The sequence below is a fragment of the Podarcis tiliguerta genome (genome assembly GCF_965153285.1).
Source record: "Podarcis tiliguerta genome assembly, chromosome: 4".
NCBI classification, from domain to species: domain Eukaryota; kingdom Metazoa; phylum Chordata; class Lepidosauria; order Squamata; family Lacertidae; genus Podarcis; species Podarcis tiliguerta.
The window spans coordinates 100853614-100874549 of NC_139537.1; the positions used below are offsets into that span (position 1 = coordinate 100853614).

Below are 20936 nucleotides of genomic sequence, written 5' to 3' on the forward strand. Positions count from 1 at the left end.
GTACAGACTTGTAGATGAATCAAGAGTGAACGTGCCTTTGCTGTCACAGATGGCTCACAAATGCCATGACTGATGTCGACTCAGATGCAAATCATCTACCTCTAAGAGACAAAGAATGAAACAATTATTCGTTTTTTTAAAAAAACTTCTTTCTAGATTGTAGATTGAATCTGTGTAGCCCCTTTATGTCTGTTGATGCCCCCTCCACAAAATAAGTAGTATTGCTTTGCCATTCCCCCTCCTCGCAATTTGATATTCTACAGTATCATTTACATTCCTCACCCAACAGTCCATTTCACCTCAAACCAAGAACCTCCCCACAAGATTCTTCCTTTGCCTCCAGGGCATAGATATCTAAACAAAGAACATTCATTCTTCTTCAGTTTAGCCTTTTCTTCTTTGATAGGATTACAGTACCTAAAAAGCCTCCCCCCACCTCCCCTGGAACTTAATCTGTTAAAAGCTGTATTTCCCCGAGTTCTTCAGGTATTTCATTTAAAAATAAAACAAAATTAGCATTTTTAAAGTAAAGTTGGTATTCTAAGCAAATACGATATTTGGAGGACGAGCTGGAGTCTAAACAGAGGCAAATGGCATATCAGACTTTTCAACCAGATTTAATTTTGACCTAACAAAATTCTTAGTTTACCATGCTGTATTGGAAAAGAAAATAATGGCAGAATCAGAATAATCTGCCTACTTTTGCATATTATTTAGAAATACAAAACACATAATATCTGTAAAAATGCTAAATGGAAATAAGCATTTAATTATCATTGACTTCTCCTTTTTAAAAAACTGCTTCCTAAAAGTGAAGCATATTGAATTAGTAAGTGAAGAAGATTTTCAACATTCAAACTAATATAAAATATTTCTAATTCAGCAAAAGATAAAATCACTGAACTGGTAATGGAAGGGGGGGCAGAAAAGGGTGTGCACTGTTGTAAATATTAGAGAATGTATTAGAGGCATTATTTTTACTTCATTGCTCATGCAGAAGGCCAGAGCAGTAAGCCTCATTGAACTTAATAGGACTTACTTTTGAGTAAAACATACTTGGGCTGCTGTTTTGGTAACAACCCCATGTGAGCAAAAACATTTCATTTCAGGCTCCCTGTTTATTGAATTTAGTGTAAATCAAAAATAAGGCATACAGTCCCTTGAGCTGAAGTCAGAACTCTGGGCCTCTGTATAAGAACCTTCCATTAATGTTTTAGTAAGCTTTAAGAGCTCCACTTCCAGTGGGGAATGCTTATTAGAGCATTAACAAATACTCAAATGGGCATTTTGCAGTGAAAAATACTGCCATAATGTTGCAAAATGACTACAGGGACTTCCCTCTTTCTGAGCAGGGCATCCAACATGCCTACTTGTGGGTTGCAGTTTTTAAAATGACTATTTTGGGCAGCAGAATTTTCATCAAATTGTAATAAAGCATTTCCCTTTGGTGGAAAAAAAGAAGCAACTGTCCAATGGAAGCCAGAGAGGTAATCATGTAATATAAACACTCATAGATACAAGTTTTATTCTTTATTGATAAAATAATCACACAAAGAAATGTCTTGGGAGTAACTTCAAAGGCCACTTAAGTTTTTCACTCTCATATTCACTTTGCTGTTCTTGGTACCTTTATAGCTTCCTATTACATACCGATGGATGCCTTCCCCTCTCTGTGGATCAAGACCCACAGTCTATCATTTGTACAAGGTTCCACGGAAGCCAACGGGGATTTATTTTGAATAACGACTCATGGAGTTATTTTCTCTCTGAAATAGCATCTGTCTCTGCCACAACATCTTAGAGCAAAAGCAGCATCTTTTTTCTCTGGCTGCATTAAGCAGAAAAGAAATCTCCACCCCAAGCGATTTTTCCCTATTCAAGGTGACAAGGGAGGCTTAGGAAACATATGCAGCATCAATATGGTAAGCGTGACATGTGTTCATTAAAAGTGTTTATGATGCATTCTTTGGGGGCAAACATGCTTTTCTGCATTGTTAAGTTCCACATTTTTATTATTTTGCTACTATAAATGTGTACTATGACAAGGTCATATTCGCAGGCAAATCTTTCTGTTGCTAATTACTAGTGATTGCTGGACCATCCCCCATGTCCGATTTGGAATTTTAAAAAACAGGTCTAGTGCTGGATTAACCGAGGCAGAGCACCTGTCCCAGGAGGAAGCCTCTTGATTTGGGATGGCTCTTCAGAGGCTGCTTCTGGTGCTGCGACAGAGAGCGACTGAGGTTGCCTTTGGTGTCCTGCCCACTAACCACCCAACTAAGGTGTTCTCAGCTGCAGTGTTAGAAGAGCAGAAGACTGTATGTTTTCAACATTCATGCTGAGTCCACTGTGATAGGTCAGCTTAGGACCTCATGGTCTTCATGGGGCAGTTTAAAGCAGGGCATTGTCCCATGTACGGAGGAGGAAGGTCTGGATATTGGGGCAGGGGAAATATTTGCCTGTTTTCATGGTCCAACCACTTCCAGCTGTGTTTAGAATTACAGCTCCTAGACCTCCCTGCAGAACTGGGAGACCAATCTAAATGGTCTGTCTAGGAAAATAAATGGAATCCAATGGAATTCTAAACGCTGTGGGGCATTTTCTACCAGACAGAGCTGGTGATCCTGTTGATGCTCTACTTGTGCCTACTGCATGTCTGCATGGATAGCTAAGAATGTATATTTTCACTGCCATCCTCAACTGAGGCAAATGTCAAAACACACTGGACAACCTTTACAAAGCTCCACTCAGTGAGGTCTATGAGCCTCAGTTAATGGAGCACCTAGATCCATCAGTTGCCAGTCATGATTTGTTTGCAAGGAGCTTTGAGGGTAAAACAACTTAACTGCTCTATTATCTTGATAGTATTACAGAGAATCCTGATGTGGTATCCAAAACCCCATCGAGGCAAGTTTTATGGAATCAGTTTCAGCTGATGCAGCTCAAGGACACGGACAGTGTTTTTTCTGATAGGCATCCATCCACACACATTCTCGAACCTTGCCCATCCTAAAGTTAGCCAGGGAGGTTTTACTATGTGAGTAGAGGTAGCAGCGAAAGTGTCACTATAAGAAGACATGATGTGGAACTGCAGCTGCTTTAAATTATAATCATATTCAGGTTACTCAGAAGTAAGCCCTACTTTGACTGACCTGGGTTCCTAGCTTTCTGAGGTGGTTCCAAGAGCTCAACCAGATTTATCTGTGCTTGCCAAGTGAAAGTAATGGAATTTAAAGTCTTCTTTCTTTCTATCAAAAAGGAGATGCCCTGAAGTTACTAGTTTAACGGCATTTCAGTCTGTGGCATACAACCTTTGCAAGAGATTGCATGCAGTGTAGATTTTGAAGTGTGAGCAGAAGTGCACATATAATTGAGAATACCAATTATATTCAAAAATTAATAGTCACAAAACAGCTACCTTCATGTTTAATTGAACCTGATATTCCTCCCTTTAAAAAAATCAGGGGAATTCAATGATAAAAAACCCTGCCTGATCAGAGTAAAGGCTTGTGTTGGCTCAAGAACTATAAAATCAGGAAATTGAAAACTAAGGTTGATGCCTTAACATATGGTCCCCGTGATTAAGAATCATTTGGGTCTTGTAATCAGGATTCAGATTTGCTCATTAGCAAGCCAGTGGGACAGGGAATAAAGTATGACCAGTGATAGAAGACCACAAACTCAAGATTATGACTGAAACAAATCAATTGGTGAGCAATGTTTCATTTAAGACATATATTATAATACAGGAGAAAATGAGGACATGAATTTTGAAGAAACCAAAGCAAAATATAAGGAAAATATAGAAAAAATTATAAAAAATATATAGCATGACTTAGCTTGAAATTGTCATCATAACTGAAGCAATCAATATAGCCTTCTAACTTCCTCCAGTCCACCTAGTTGTGAAGCAGAATTTCTAAGATCCCCAACATGTAGAAACTCTAAGTAACTTAGGATCCTAACATTGGGATCAAAGGAATTTTAAGGCAAAGTGACAGCAGTATGCTGAGATGCACCTCTGTTTCTCCACAATATGCAAGTCAGACATGTTTATGATTAATTTTCATAGATTTTTATCCATTCAGAGAACCTTTGGAGAATGCTGATTTTGAATTACATTCACAATGTGCAAGTTTCACTGTGCTGAAATTTGGCTGAAAAACAGAATCATCTGAGCTGTGGGGACACAGTTCAGCCCTTTTGATGAACAACAACAACAAATTCCCAAGTTTACAGGTGTACAACCCCCCCCCAAACCCTACTTTGAACTCCACAGCATAACACGTGAAAGACCCCCTCAGGGGTCCATGTAACATCTGCCAGCTCTGGTAGTAGGTGGGAGCTTTCAGTGTTTTCAAATAATTGTGGCTTTGCAGCAACAATAGTTCAGTAGACACCAATTATTATACTTTGTAACTGCACATCTGGAGCCGTAATGTCTTGGAATCACATGAGGATGAAAGAACAGATACCAGATTAACATTGCCAAACGTCATAGGGAACCACAAAATACCTTGACGAACTAGAGCATATTCGCTGCCAGAGCATGTCAGTTTAACATGAGAGAACGGCCAGTGTGCCACAAGAAATACATTAATTAAATAATGTAAGGGCTCCCATGAGCCAAAAGTACACACCCAACTGAGACTGCTCTATGCATCTCTGCATGATTTGCTTCTCTGGCTCTGTCTCCTGCCAATCAGCCTCAACTGGGGGCAAATTAAGCACTCCCATGCAGAGATGCAGCTAAATGGCCTGCCCTGGGATGAGACATTTGTTGTTTCTAAATGAGTCACTGCTCTGCCTTGTTTTGATTAGGAGGCATGCCCAGAATGTGACACAGGGCTCCTTCCTGGGAAGAAAACTAAAAATAAACTGCTCTGGATATAAGACTGCCTCTAATTTTAATTTTTTTAAAGAGGGTATCACAGCTAGTGGAAATCAGTTCCATTTCTCTTCCACTTCCATTTCTCCAAGGAACCCTTAGTAGCTCACTCCTTACTTCAGAGGAGCATGTGGGGTCACTCCCTCTTTTAGCCAGAGTTCAGGTCCTCTTCTCAATGGATCTATCTGTGACAGCTGTTAGGCAAGCAACAAAAAATGCACAAGTGGGACTTTCTGTCCCCGCAGCCATCTGAGTACCTTCCACTATGCACTTCTTCTTGTATCAAAAGACGAGCAGAGCTAGAAAGAACTCAGAAGTTGTGGGTGTCTGCAGCAACATGTCATGCTTGTTAATCTGGTGATCTAGACAACATCAGCATATACCATGCCAAATCCTGGTCCATGCAATAACACTCACTGGATCCCAGCTGAGGTTCTGTTTTGCCCAGTAGCAACCTAGTGGAACAGGGAGTGAATCTCACACACATCGAGAAAAAACCCCAAAGACTGCTGAACGTAATTGAAATGAATTACTCAGTTTATTGATATACAAAGCTTAATAGGGATGAAAAATGTTGATGATATGAAATAAAATGAGAATGCATGTAGAAAAAGGGAAAACAGAAAATTGAATATATGGGAATTGATACAAAATAGGTAAAAATTGATTAAATGATTAGCAATTGAATATGATTTGCATATGGATTAACAAGCCGCAGGCATTGACAAAGCAATCAATCAAAGTGAATAACGTAATTCCCATCTCCCTCCAGCCCATCTAGTTGTGAAATAATTCTAAAAGTTCCTAGTATATTAGCATATTTTAAAGGCAATGCTGCTCTAGGCCGCAGCAACACTCGTCTCCCAGTCAAGTGAAGTGGTAGCCCTGCTCTCTTCTGCCTTGATCAGACCACACCTGGAGTCCTGTGTCCAGTTCTGGGCACCAAAATTTAAGAAGGAGATTAACAAGCTGGAAAGGGTGCAGAGGAGGAAACCAAGATGACCAAGGGTCTGGAAACCAAGCCTTATTCTGAATGGTTGAGGGAGTTAGATACGTTTAGCCTGGATAAGAGGAGACTGAGAGGAGTAATGATAGCTATCTTCAAATATCTCAAGGGCTGTCACCTGGAAGATGGAGCAAGCTTGTTTTCTCCTACTCCAAATTTTCTCCTACTCTAAAGGGTATGACCTGAGCCAATGGAGTCAAGTTATAGAAAAGGGGCGTCCGGCTAAACATTAGCAAGAATTTTCTGTTCAACAGTGAAACAGACTCCCATGAGAGGTTGTGGACTTTTCTTCCTTAGAGGTTTTTAAGCAGGAATTGTGTGGCTATCTGTCATGGTTGCTTTAGCTGATATTCCTGCATTGCAGGGGGTTGGTCTAAATGACCCTCAGGGCCCTTCCAACTCTACAGTTCTATGATTCTAACTCCCTCAACCTCATAAAGCTTGGTTTCCAGACCTTTTTTCATACAGTGGTACCCCGCAAGACGAATGCCTCACAAGACGGAAAACCCGCTAGACGAAAGGGTTTTCCGTTTTTCTATGCGCTTCGCAGGACGAATTTCTCTATGGGCTTGCTTTGCAAGACGAAAATGTCTTGCGAGTCTTGAGATTTTTTTCCGCTCCCCACCCCCTTTTTCTAAGGCACTAAGCTGCTAATAGCCTTTTAGCAGTTCCCTTAAGCCTTTAATAACCGCTAATAGCGCTAATCCGCTAATTGGCTAATAGGGTTGCTTCGCAAGACGAAAAAACCGCTAGACGAAGAGACTCGCGGAACGGATTCTTTTCGTCTTGTGAGGCACCACTGTATTTGTAGAAAGTTGGCATGCTCTTCTGACAGATAGATAGGTACACATGTTCTTTGGTGGTAGCAGCGCTCCTGAATCTCAAGCAGCAGAGGATCTTCCCAGTCCTCTTCCCAGAGATCATATGACTAGAACCTAGGAATTTCTACATGCCAAGCATGAGCTCTAGCAGGGAGGTGTGACCCCCCACCCATCAAGACTGTAGCGCTTAGAAATAGCAACCCTTTGGAGTTTCAGTGTAGCAGAACATCTAGGCCTCCTCTCTCTCTTGAAGATATAGGGCCTTATCCAGTGTTGCAGCTTTGATGGCACAACAAACTTCTGTGTGAGCCATGGAGCTGCCTCTCCTCTCCAGCCCCCCACATGTCCTCAAAATCAGTTCTGGGGGATTGGAGGACCCCCCAGAGAAGATACAACCCATAGATTGGCTACTGTTTCCAGCAGGGCTTTTTAAGCACCTCAACACTTTATATGTAGGCACAATATTTGGATGATCCACTGCTATATGTTGTAAATCAATTTCACTAGGACATAATTACACATAATAATTTATAGTAGTATTGCAGGAAACAGCCTGTTTTGGTGTGTATCTCTCTGTGTTTTCTTAATGAATTTATTATTACAGAAGTTTAACATTATCAGTAGCTGCAGTTTAGATAAAAAGATAATTCATTTGGTTCTGGTTGTAATTTTTTTTAGTTAGCATTAAAATAATAATCATATTTGCCTTTCCGTTGTTTGACAAAGACTTAGGGAGTGCTATGTTTCACTTCAGTACTTGATATATGGCTACAGTAATTAATAAAGCAGACATTGGCAGTAAATAAGTAAGCGACATGAGTTCATCAAAAACAAATCAAGCTGAACGAACTTAATTTCTTGTTCTGATCAGATAACAAGCTTAGCGTATAAAGGATATGCAGTGGACATACAATGTCTTGATTTTAATAAAGTATTTGATGCAGTTCAGCATGACATTCTCACAGGAAAACGAAGAAGTGGTGATTAGCCGCAGCAGCTCTAAGATGCATACCCAGCAGGCGAAATAAATTTCAACTCAAAAAGGACAAAATATCAATTCTTAATGGTTCAGCATTCAGTTGGAAGAAGGAAGGGGACATGATTTTCCCCCTAGTGTGGAATTTCATCCCCACCCCTCTGATTAAGACGTTGGTTGTTGCAGTGGAATAGGCAAGCCTCCATAGTCTGTGCACCACTAAACCAAATGCAGATCATGGAAATGTTTGCAGCTCCACCCCGCATGCACAACCACACAGTTGTTTTATAGTGTTAGGCTGGCAGCAAAACCATGAAGTTATTGAACCTTTGGTGTACTTCCTTGCCCACATTGCCGATTGATTGCCTCCAGCTTGGCAGGTAGCAAGGTACACACTCCCAATGTTTGTTTTCCAGGTGACTGCATCCAGAATTATCACTTACTTTCTTTTGGAACAGAATGAACTGTTGTGACTATTGGGTGGTAGTCAACAAAGTTTTGCTCTGAAATTAATGGACCTTTCTTAGTCAGGCTCATACATTCTTATTCATTAACGGAGCGCTCATTCATTTCAATGAGTCCATTCTGAGTAAAAATTAGTTGAATACCACTCACTGTGTGCAATAGATTCATCTAACAAAATTCAGCAAAGACACTCTGCATTTTTTATAAGCTAATCAGAGTGAAATACAGACTTCACTCTTCTCAATCCTCTTCTGTGAATTTTGATTTTTGACTATTTGCTATTGGTACCTGGCATGATATCTGAAAGTAATCAAAAATTGAAATGCAATTGTATTTAGCAAATGAAAGTGTATAATAGAGGACATACAATGGTATTCAGTATTTTGACAATTTCTGATTGTTAATATGCAGTGACACTTAAGAAAATCAGAATTTTGCATTCATAATTTGAATGGCAAAAGTGGAATGCTGGCAGATATAGAAATATTAGGGAATGATGGTTTTGTCTCTATTACTGACCATCCCATCCGTACACTTTCACCAAGGTATCTTGTGGTGTAGGGAGAGAACAATTTCAATAATACAAAAATTCTTCCCATTCTTTGGGTTATACCCAACAAAGCTGTCCTGTTTGCTCAAGGTACTGTTTGCTCTTGGACAATGGTACTCCTTTCACTCTCCTACATGTCTCCAATGCACCCACTAATCTGCTCTCGGAGGTTGAGGGAGACCCCAAAACAGACTGGGGGCACATGAGGAGAGGGAGAGGAAGTCCCGTTGTTCAGGTGAAAATGCTTGTGCTAACAGAAGGGCTTCACTAGATCCCCCGGCATGTAGGAAAGGCTTCCTCGCTCCCTCTCATCGGAATCCCTATCGTTCCGGAGTTCCAAAGCAACAGCAAAAGCAACAGTATCCATGCTGCCTCTCTACAGATGTTCAAATGCAGACTTTCCCATCCTGGTGACCTCCAGATGTTTTGAACTGCACAGCTTCCATCATCCCTGACCTTTGGCCATCCTGGCTAGATCCGGGGACCTGATTCGTGAAGGCTGTTCCCATGAATGCATAGAGGCTGGGGCAAAATCTTCCACCACAATTGTGCTCTCACTTCCCTTCCAGGAACTCTCATTAGAACACTTGAAAGAGGCTGGCATTACCCACTTTACCCATTACTGGAAACAATCAAAACACTTTGCATCCCACAAGTTGAAAAGTAATTGGTGAGAGGGAATTCATTGATCATTCCTAACTCAACTTCTACTTCCCTTCAAGACTGTCTATTTATGAGGAAGAGGAATATTTGATGGTTCTAGTTATGAGCAGTGAATGAGATGGGATGTGCATCAATGGAGAAATTCAATGAGTTCCCAATGAAAGCATAATGACGCAGAGTTAAATGGCAGATGGATCTTTCCTAAAGATATGAAACCTGTTTTATGTGGGATCAGATCACTTAATCTTCTCTGATCTGCTGCTTGGAAGTCTTTGGCTGGAAAGAAGCTAGGGATGGAAGAAACCTGACTAGAATCTCATGTGCAAGTCCTCTATTCTGCCACTGAACTAGGGCTGCTCTTCCTCTACAGCACATGGCAGCTATATCTTGTACACATACTTCCATATGGACAAGTCTTCCTTTACGGAAATCAATGGAAGAAAAAATTGGCTAGAGTATGCACATTCCTCTGTTTTTATTTGTGTTCCATATGTTTCACTTGATCTTTTGGGGAAAACTAAATGAAACAAAGAGACTAATAGAAAGAGACCCTTCACTTTAAAATACCCCCCAATCAACCACACACAAAAGAAACCTTTCAATATCTTGGGTGACTTAAATGATGGATATTTTACTCAGCAAGAAAAAGGTGGCACTTTCATCTTTTTGTGGCTATAACTACCTTAGAAAATAGTTCTTCTTCTTTTTGCAAGATGTCCTTCTTAGACACATTTTGAGCTAATTAGGAGACATGCCAGTGTGCATCAGGTGTGCTGTGGTGAAGTAGCAGTGGGTTTTTCTAACTATATTTGATTGTAGTGCACAGCATCACAATGCCCATATTCTCAAAGCAGGAATTTTTCATTATATATGTGTAGCCTGTGCATCCTTTTGCAATCTCCTGACTCCTCTCGCCTGCTGTAGCCTTAGATGGGGGGGGGGGGGGGCGATGCCATGTAATAAAACATTTATTTAAAAAAACCAAAAAAACCCCAAACCATACATATCCACATGGATCAAAGAAAGTGCAGGGTTATGAAACATCCTCAATAGTTTAGTTAGAATCTGCTAACCCCCCCCCCCATTTTTCTATAGAGTAGAAACTTGCAAAAATTGATGCTTGTTTTCTCTCACTGCTGCCAGACTTCATTGTAGGCTGGCCAGCTTTCTCATGAGCACACTCAACTCAACATTGGTTGTTCTTGGGGTTTGGTGGTCTTTCAGCAGTAGCAAAGTGGTTTCATGATGGTAGGAACCAAAATGCTTTATTCATGGGTGCAAGAAGGGAAGGAGTTCTGGATAGATCAGAAAAGAATTGAACCCTGTGGCAAGGCTTCAGTTATTTTTATTCCCTTGCTAGAAATAAGGCAGAACCAAAGATAACCTAACCCAGCCATAAGCCATAAATGTTCATCAGCACTCCTGGGAGGTTGCATTTGCTGAACACAGTTGCTTTTTTTTTGGGGGGGGGTGATTCTCTACCACCTACCTCTGCCCCCAAGGTGGAATAATTTGACAACAAATGAACTGCAGGTCATCTGCTCCTCCTGCCCTCATCCAGACAGAAGACTTGGCTAAAAATAACAAACCAAATGTAAATTCTCTCCCCTCTTGCCACTAGCAAGCAGACATGCCCAGCAGTTAAAGGCTAGCCTACATACTGTATACTAGCTATGAGTCATGGGGGATTGGGGGTAGAGATAAGGGGTCAGTTAGCCATCTTCTCCAGATGATCTTCTTCCCTGCATTGTAACAGCCATCCCCACACACTTTGTGTTTTGTCAATGTTTATATACAATGTGTGTATAGACCTCAAGGTCTTTGCTTCTAGTGATAGGATACTTCCTGAAGTACTGTTGTATGATTGCAATCCAAGGATCTCCACTGCAAAAAAAGCAAGTGATGAACAATGAAATAAATCTGGATTGTTATTTATTCCCCGCTCCCCAATCTGCTCCAATCTGTAGAAGCCAAGGCATATAGCATTTCATGCAAGTAAACTTCCTTGGCTCCGCTATCTAACATGAGGACATCATGGGCAGAGCCAAAAGAGCCTGCATGATATTGGGGGCAGTGAGAAAACTGTAACTCCACTGCCCCTTTAGCTGCACAGCCTGCAATAATAATGCATGTTTGGGTTCATGTGGAAAGTTCACGCTGGAACAACTGCCTGGCTCAGGCTAGATAGGCCATACTAGATCTCACCTCCTTTAAGGTTTTAAATTCTCTTGGAATATGGATTCCAATCCTAGCATCCACATTCCTATAGGGATGTGTGTATAGATATGTGTGTGCTACACAAATAATAATTGTTAAATCATCTGTCCTTGCCTGTATCACAGCATGAGATGAGCTCTTCTGGGAAACAGCGACCAGATGACACAGCAATCAATGTGAAGCCACGTGTGAAACAACCTTGCTCTGTTTGTGTGAAACATCCTTGCAGAAGCGGACCGAGAGTCAGTGATGACAAACCTGGCATTGGTAATCAGGCAATTACCACTCCTTTTCAGGCTGATGAGCTAGGCTAGCCAAGTTTTAACTAGAGTTAAACAGAAATGCTTGGAGAAACGATTACTTACCTTAGTTTGCCTGCCTGATGAAACCTACGTTAAAGCTGCCGTCGCTGCAGGCGTTGCAAGTGCAGTTTTAATTAGAAAGTAAATGTAAGTTTAATACAAAGAAAATTGTCAGCAAGACTGAAATACCTAGAGCCAATTTGACACAATTCATCATGCATTCACATTAGATTAAAACTCTGTGCTGTGGCAAGGCATGTTAATGGGGTATATTCTGCACTAGATTAAAATATGTAGTAAACAGGGCCACAATTATGTTATTGAGAAGAACAAGTGAACTCAATCCTGACGGTACAAAGAGAATATTATTCAAAATGCAATTATATAGTAAATGAGAATATACAAATATATTATTTTGCCCTTTTCAGCAGCAGCAGCAGCACAACCTTGATGCACACCTAATTTAGGACGGATCCACACATGCCAATTTCCCACCATTCATCACTCACTAATCTTTCATCACTTGGTTACTCAGTATTTGGTAACTTTCAGACAAAATTGTGAACTATCAGAATTGAAAAACAGCATGTTAGAGTGAGTTTTGATGGCATAAATGTTCTATGCATGATAATTAATCTTGGATGGCTGATTCACACATGTGCAAGTTGTCACAGATAATGAGCAATTAACATGCATGACTGAATGAGCCTTTATGCTTTCAGCAATTAAAACATCTGGGAAACTGTGTAAGCGTGATGTCACCACCGCTGTAGTTAAACCAGGACTTTTCTTGATATAATAAAAGCCATGCTTTGAAAAGCACATAATACTCAAAATAAAACATCCCTGCATTGACAACTATGTTAAGCACATAACGTAGAGGTGGCATGTGCCATATTGACAGCACACATATGATAATATTTTTTTTTTATAATAATATTTTATTTTCCACATTCAATGAACAAAAAATACAAATCAACAAACACATCAAAAAGAAAAAGAAGAAGAAAAACAATACATACAGCACACATATGAAATCCTGCGTAATAGCTCTCTGATCAGTAGCTCTTGCTACAAATATTCTAAGCCATATGCCATTGCCTCTTTAGGAGAAATAAAGGATAAGGATGGAGACATTTATTTGGCTTGTCAGCAGTGCTGGGGCTATCATTAGTCCAACGAGGCAGCTACTTAGGGCGCAGTCTTCAAAGGGGTGCAATACTGACTTTGGAGAGGAGCACTTTTGAAACCACTGAGATATCATCTTGGTAGTAGATATGATGCTTTAACAGAGTTCTTTAATGACACAAGTCTAAAAGGTTTATATGGAAATACTTCCCGAATTGCTGATGTTAGTTTGTGGTATCTTTTGTAACATGGCACAACATCCTTTTGGAAGTCAAGCTTACAAGCAAGCTATTACAAAACAAGGAAGCTGATTTAAATTTAGCTACAAGTCAATTGCAAGTGGCCAAGAATTACTTTGTGGGTTGAAGGTGTGATGAGTGTTTTCAACAAGTTTTGATAGATGCTACTGGGGTTGTAAAGGAGCTAGAAATACTACCAAACTTTGAGACATAACAAGTTAGAAAAGGGAGAAAGAAATGGCAGTTTGAGTATGAGGCCCAAGAAAAAACACCACAAGAGATCCAAAGCAGAAATTAAAGTATTCACACTATACTGTCTTAGACAGGACCATACAATCTGCTGAAGAGAGACATTCCAACAGCTACAATATAATTTCCTATTTGGCTTCCTATGTGGTATATACAGTATTAACATAAAATCTGTTGAAGATGTGCTTAAGGCCTGAAAGAATTTGGAGAAACCACTGATGTGCAACGGAAACAAAGATATTATTGCTGAAGAGCTGTGCTGTGAACTTACAGCAATAGTTTGAAGACTTCCAAAGTCCAGGGGTGACTCTGGCCTTAAACAATCTATCACATTTTTAACTGGAGGTATTGTTTTTGTTTGTTACTATGTTATATTGTATATTTGCTTTTATCTTGTCAACTGCCCTGTGATCCCTATGAATGGCAGTGTAGAAAACAAAGAAAGAAACAAAGAAATCTGTTGCTGGAGGTCTAGGTGATCTCAGTGGCTAGGAGTACCTTTTATGTGCATTGGATGGTAAAATAGCTACAGCTATTTCTAGAGTAGAAAAGGTTGACCACTGTCAATCACCTACTTGTAAGCTCCAGATTGGATTAATGCAATGTGGTCTACATGGAGCTGCCCTTGAGACTGACTTTGGGCTCTCAAATTTCAGCAGCACCCTGTGCAACACTAACGTTTGGTTCCCTCACCCCCACCTCCTGTGCTCCATTCTACAACATTGCTTTCGTGTTCCCTGCAGGGCGGCATCTAGTGCAACCCCACCAGTCGTCCTACCATAGAACCACCTCTGAGCCGAGTCACAAGCTGCAACTCGTGCAAAATGTGGCAGCTCAACTGCTCACTGGGGTGCAATGTTGCCATAATATTAAGCTGCTGCTGAAAGAATTTCACAGGCTGTCTCATCCTCTACATCCCCAGCTGATCACTGTGCTCTGTAGGAGAGGGCACCCTGCAGATACTTTGTTATCAGGAGATCTGTCGCACACAATGTCAGAATTGGGCCTTTAGTGTGGTGGCACCTCACCTTTTGGCACTGGCTGCCCTTGCATACCAGACAGGCACCTTCTTGACTGTCTTTCTGGTGTAGGTGAAAAATGTTTCTCTTTCTAAAAGCCTTCTTAAAAAAATTATCCCAGTTGGTATCTGCCATGGATTTGAATTGATTTTATGTACAGTGGTACCTCAGGTTACAGACGCTTCAGGTTACAGACTCCGCTAACCCAGAAAGAGTGCTTCAGGTTAAGAACTTTGCTTCAGGATGAGAACAGAAATCATGCTCCGGCGGCGCGGCAGCAGCAGGAGGCCCCATTAGCTAAAGTGGTGCTTCAGGTTCAGAACAGTTTCAGGTTAAGTATGGACCTCCGGAACGAATTAAGTACTTAACCCGAGGTACCACTGTACTTGGATGTTCTTGTTTTAGACTGTTTTGACTTTTTTGACTTTGTTTTTATATAAGCAATTGTTTTTTATGTGTTACTTTATTTCACTTTGCAGATTGCATTGGGATACCTCATGGCAAGATAAATGAATGACTGAATGAATGTTGTTTTGGGTCCAAAGAGGATTTCTTCAGAAGTGATCTCACCACATCCTCTTCTGGGCGCCCCAAGGCTGCTGTGTCTGGTAAAGAGACATTGATCAACTCCCTGGCACAGCTGGCTCTTCCCTGACTTCCATTTTTAATTAGCCATCAGAGGAAAGACTCCCCTGCTCCTTTTATCCAACATAGATTTGCAAGCATTTTGAGCAGGATTGTCTCAGTTTTGGCACACAATAACCAAAGACTGTCAAAGAAGAATGAGAATCTTATTTGTGTGTGGACATCTCATGCTGGCATCATACCTCAGATCATACACAAAGACAAGGCTGCATTGCTCCCCAGCCCAAGAGCCCGCTTTGAAATCCTCCTGCTACATTCACGGGCAACAGACCAGAATATACTTTATTAAGCATGCATGGTGCTTACAAGAATAAGATGCACGCACAGTGTATCTTAGCCATCCCCACATATTAAACATCAGTAAACTTACATGTACACAATATACTTTTTTGTGATGCTGTCATTTTTACATATTAACCTAGAGAATAGCTAAGCTGAAGCTATTTAGATTGTTTCAGGATATTTTCAATAGGCAGAAAAATGCTTCCCATTTTCAGCATTCCTTATGGAAATGTTCACATTCATTTGCATTGCCCTAATTACTTTCAGCAATATGACCACAGAGCCTCATTTGGCTAGGAAGTGTTGCAGCAACATCCCATTCCCTAACTAACCCAGGAAAAAGCAAGAGCAGGGGCAGGAGGGAGGGATGACAGAAATAGCAGCTTGGCACAGCCTAAGCCTTTATTTGGGAACAATTTCTATCCATTGAACTTCTCAGTTTTTGCCCCACTATCAAAAGTGGATCAGCCGTGTTTAACACACAACTCTATATTATATTTCACCTAACCAGAATCTTTAGGTTAATGGATAACAGTAGGCTTTCACTCTTGTCTGATGTTCCTAACCCTTCTTTTAGGCTTTATTAGCTTCTTTTGGATTCTTATGGAGATATTTTATATATATATATATATAAAATATATATATATATACAGAATATATATATATATATATATATATATATATATATATATATATATATATATACAGTATATATATATATATATACAGAATATATATATATATATATATATATATATATTCTGTTTTAACTCCTTTTAGTGTTGTTGTTTTTAGATTTTAACTGATTTTAAAAGATTGTACCCCTCCCTCCTTATGCTGGTCTACAACCATAATAAAGTGTTGTGTTGTGGACAATAGTAGTCACAATTGTAGTAATAAATGATAACCATAATCAATGGCAGCATTTTCTGAGACAATGTAATCTCTCAACTCTTATTAGGAGATATGCTATTGCTACCCATAAGTATAACTGAGCCACAGCTATGTTTATCAGAAAGATTATTTGCTCAGTGCAAACATCACTTTAATAAAACAAATGCAATACATTTCAACAAACAACCTTTGAAACAAAGGAAATGCAGACTGTGTGGGAAAGATCTGGTGGGAAAAGGCTACCACTCAAATATTTATAATAATGGGGAAAGCATCTTTTTTGTGCAGCCCCCCCCCCAGCCACCCAGGCATCTGCTTTGGCATTCTTCCTTTATATAACCAGAAAGGAAGACACACTTTTGTTCTGATGAAGTAGGACATCAAGTTAAAACGGTTCAGAAATCAAAGACGCTGCTTACTTGCAGCATCCTTTCAGTGGGGCAACAGGCAGCAGAAAGCATGGAGCAAACGAAAATTTATCAGCCTGCCACTTCAGGAGCAGATTTTGGAAGGCCAGGAAGACCTGAGATAATCTTTTAATTGCAGATATTGACAGAACAAATAATTCTAAATGAAAGTGCAGTTCCAAGGAATCATCATCCTCATAGTTCAGTGGATGGCTTTATCCATGGGGTCAATACACAAGAAGCAACACAATGTTTGCATTGCACATTAAGAATTAGAGCTTCGTTCAAAGATGCATGTCAATCACCTGTTGACTAGTGCTTGCATGTGTGAATGAAACATCATGGAAGAATCCCCTTAAATGCAACTTCGACAGGGGAAGCTTACACCTTCAGCAGTGAATCAGCAAATGTGCAAAACCTGAGATATAGTACAACCACTGCTACTACCACCAATATTATTATTATTATTATTATTATTATTAAATGCATAAATACCCTGTCTTTCTCCCAAGTTTGGATTCTGGGCAGCTTGCAGCATCTTGAGATCATTATAAAACACAAAGTAATAAAACCAAACCTGTCAGGTGCTGGTGTGGTTGCTCGAGAGCAAACAGGCAAGACTCCGACCTGCCTTTTCCAGGCTTTCTTCTTAGTGCAAACTATTTGCAGTGAAGAGCGTCGTAAGTTCATGTCTGGCTCAATCGCTAGCAGAATCTGGGAGTGGTCGGTCCTTCTACCTCCCCCAGCATAACAGTCGCTTGACCCCCAACCTTCTCCTCCCCTCCCTGCGCCGAAACCTACTGTGCAGAATGGGCGCTGGCAAAGGGGTACTTCCCTCCTCTCTGGTTTGCTCAGGCTCAGTGTCAAGGTTCTCCCTAGCATCCCCTGGTCCCTGCACCTCCTCTCCACTGGAGGTGGGGCTTCCCTCCTCGCCGGAGGAGGAACTGCTTCGCAAGATTTTCGGAGGTTCTCTATAACACAACTGCCCTTCCACCTCTCGCCTCTGAACTGATGGCAGTTCCCTGACAAAACAATTTAAATACAATAGTTTAAATACAATAAATGTAGAGTCAGCATTAAAATACCAAATACCCTGAGAGCAGCCCCGTTGCCAACATAAACTGTACCTGGTTTTCAAATCCTGCCTCAGTAGGAAAGTCTTAGCCTGCCAGCAGAAAGATAAACAAAGCAGATCCTCTAACCCAAACAGTTATGGATCTACACTTACCCACTCTTATCCATGATTACACTTATTCAGGAATCTTTGGTGAGGGACTTTACCAAATGCTTTTTGAAAATCCAAGTACATAGCTTTAACTAGATCACCCATAAGCTTGTTGAAACTGTAAAAGGATAATGAGCCAAAGCCATGCTGGCTCTATTTCAGCAGGTCTTGTTCTTCCATATGTTTGATAAGCCCATCTTTGGTTTCCACCAGTTTCCCAGGAACAGACATTAAGGAACTGCTGTGTAATTTCCTGGACGTTCCATGGAATTATTATATTATATTATATTATATTATATTATATTAGTGTTACAGTTGCCACTTTCCAGTTCTCAGGTGTGAAATCTGAGCAGATCAGCAATTTCCCATTTGAGTTCTCCTATGGATGCCATCTGGGCCTGCTGTGAGATGTTCCCCAACAGTTGAACAACACTTACATTGATTATAGTGCTATCAAATTCAACATAAATATGTAAGTGGGCAATTGCCAAGAAATTGCCAACATAGTCACATTTGACTTCGAAAGAGGAAGCTTCACAATAATGAGGGGACTGGTAAAAAGGAAGTTGAAATGCAAAGTCAAGAGGGTCAGATCTCTCCAGAATGCTTGGGAATTATTCAAAACCACAATAAGAGAAGCTCATCTAGAATGTAAACTGCAAAATGTCCTTATGCTGGCCTTTTCTTTTTCTTTTTTAGGTTTGGGTATTTTAAAAGATTTTTATTGTGTTTTGAATTTCTTTTGGTGGTTATTTCATTTTGTAATCTGTATGCTGCTTTGTGGTGTGTTTTCGACTAGGATGCAAATTATAATTTCACATCTGCACAGCTGTAAAAAAAGAAAACCTGCAGGCACTTTATAAGTTAATCACCCCTAGCACTGGGCTGTTATGTTCTTCCTCTTATGTCACTGTTACTGTTTATGCTGCTCTCCAGCCCAAGACCCTCAGAGTGTTTTACAAGAGAATGAAAATACATAAGAAAAACAGTAAAATAAAACTAAAACCAAATAAAATAAAAGACAGAAGTAATAGGTAAAGGTACCCCTGCCCGTACGGGCCAGTCGTGTCCGACTCTAGGGTTGTACACCCATGTCGCTTAAGAGGCCGGGAGCCAGCGCTGTCTGAAGACACTTCCGGGTCATGTGGCCAGTGTGACGAAGCTGCTCTGGCGAGCTGGCACCAGCGCAGCACATGGAAACACCGTTTACCTTCCCGCTATAAAGCAGTACCTATTTATCTACTTGCACTTAGGGGTGCTTTCGAACTGCTAGGTGGGTAGGAGCTGGGACCGAAAGATGGGAGCTCACCCCGCCGCGGGGATTCGAACCACCGACCATGCGATTGGCAAGTCCTAGGCACTGAGGCTTTACCCACAGCGCCACCCGTGTCCTGCGTCTATTACAGAAGTAATATCAACCATCAAAGTTAAAAGTTAAATATTAATGATTAAGAGTTTAGCAAAAGTAAACAGCAAATAAAGATCAGGAAAAGAGGAAAAATCAATTGTTATATAAAGTGTGATGGGAGAGAATTTTCTATTGTAGAATATTCATATAAAATGCAGCCCTCCTTAGTATTTCACAACTGACTCCCCAAGAGCTCGCATCTTCTCCTGGGTCCGGGCCCTGTTCTTAATTTCCCACAGACACATTGTATGACACCATAATGGTTGTTCAGATAACACTGGGTTAAAAAAGCAGAGCTCGAACTCCCATGGACTCTGTGGCACAGAGATTCTCCTTCACATGCACAACCATAGGTTCAACCTTTGCATATCTTCAAATGAACATATGGAGTTTAAAGAAGACATTTGCTGAGACAATCCTATTCCTTTCCTCCACATTAATTTTATACACAACTATAGTATGAAACAGGGCCCCAGTGTTGAGGGGGGACAATGACGATTTTTACCCTGTTAGCCCCCAGACCCCTTTCCTCTAAAGACCCTGAATGCTCCAACCATCTTTGAACCCTAACTTCTCTATCCATTTTCCCTCAGGTCCCTAGCATAAAATGACATTCAGCCCCACAGTTTCCTTTCACAGAATCACAGAATAATAGAATTGTAGAGTTGGAAGGCATCACAAAGGTCATCTGCCCAACAGCTTTGTTCCAGTCCTGCACATCTCCTCTGAGTTCAGTGACATCACAACAGGTTAATTAACCGGCAGCAGGTTCAGGCTCACTCCCTGAAAACCAGTTTATATTCAGTGTATCACTGCATGCACAAGTTATGAAGGATTCTGACAAGCTGGAAAGTGTGCAGCTGAGGGTGACCAAGATGATCAAGGGTCTGGGAAACAAGCCTTATGAGGAACAGTTAAGGGATTTGGGTATGTTTAGCCTGGATGATGGGAGACTGAGAGGAGTTATGATAGCCAGTTTCAAATATCTGATGGGCTGTCACATGGAAGTTGGAGCAAGCTTGTTTTCTCCTGCTCTGGAGGGTAGGGCCTGAACCAATGGCTTCAAGTTACAAGAGATGAGATTCTAACTAAACATCAGGAAGAACTTTTTGTCAGGAAGAACTGTTCAACAGTGGAACAGACTTCCTTGGAAGGTGGTGGACTCTCCTTCCTTGGAGGTTTTTAAGCAGACGTTGGATGGCCATCTGTCATGGAAGATCTAGTTGAGATTCCTGCATTGCAGGGGGTTGGACAAGATGGCCCTCTGAGACCCTTTCAACTCTACAATTCTATGATTCTGTGAACTGTTCATATCCAAAGCTTCAATGAGAGAAGTGGGGCTTCACCAACTTACTTTTTTCTACCATCAATATGTTCTCCACCACATTCAAATGCACGCGCGCGCACACACACACACACTTAGCAGCACAGATTAGGGTTTGGTATGCTCTATAATTTACTTTTTACTTTTTGTTAATTTAATTATAAATCAGGTTTTACTGTATGAAATGGCTACAAAGCATATGCTTAGCTCCTAATAAAATCAGAGATT

At 40.7% G+C, this 20936-nt stretch overlaps 1 long non-coding RNA gene across 1 annotated transcript; it reads left to right on the forward strand.

Moving 5' to 3' along the window:
* The first annotated feature begins 1713 nt into the window (after positions 1-1713).
* LOC310675430 lies at positions 1714-15548 on the forward strand. The gene is made up of 3 exons (XR_014510144.1): positions 1714-1922; positions 11712-11853; positions 15003-15548. It is a non-coding gene; the product is annotated as an uncharacterized lncRNA (long non-coding RNA).
* Positions 15549-20936: the final 5388 nt, after the last annotated feature.